This window comes from Penaeus monodon, chromosome 32 (assembly GCF_015228065.2).
Source record: "Penaeus monodon isolate SGIC_2016 chromosome 32, NSTDA_Pmon_1, whole genome shotgun sequence".
Taxonomy (NCBI): domain Eukaryota; kingdom Metazoa; phylum Arthropoda; class Malacostraca; order Decapoda; family Penaeidae; genus Penaeus; species Penaeus monodon.
Window position 1 is genome coordinate 32,967,691 of NC_051417.1, and position 299 is coordinate 32,967,989.

A 299-nucleotide genomic window follows, 5' to 3' on the forward strand; every position below is an offset into this window, starting at 1 on the left:
AAAAGCCAACTGCGACTTTTAACAAGCGACGCGTTTCGTAGCAACAAGGCAGCACTCGCTGGCCGCTGCCCCGAGGACGCCTCGCGAGGCCTCGGCGGCGCCGGGAAACGTTTCCACGCCGCCCCGGAGGACGCGCTCGCCGCCTGCAACAACACAAACAACGGAGGCACTGGCAACGCCACCGCTGCCAACGCCAGACACACAACCTTTACTATCACCGCCACTACGACAAATAATGCTTCAAAGACTTTCGAACTCCTATTATACGCTACTACCTCTCCTGTGATTTGAGCCTCGAT

At 57.9% G+C, this 299-nt stretch overlaps 1 protein-coding gene across 1 annotated transcript in view; it reads right to left on the bottom strand.

Annotated features, from left to right (window-relative positions):
- Window positions 1-299, bottom strand: part of LOC119593828 (alpha-protein kinase 1-like) — a gene marked incomplete at its 3' end in the record, with an annotated part of 69,629 nt that overhangs the window by 20,519 nt on the left and 48,811 nt on the right.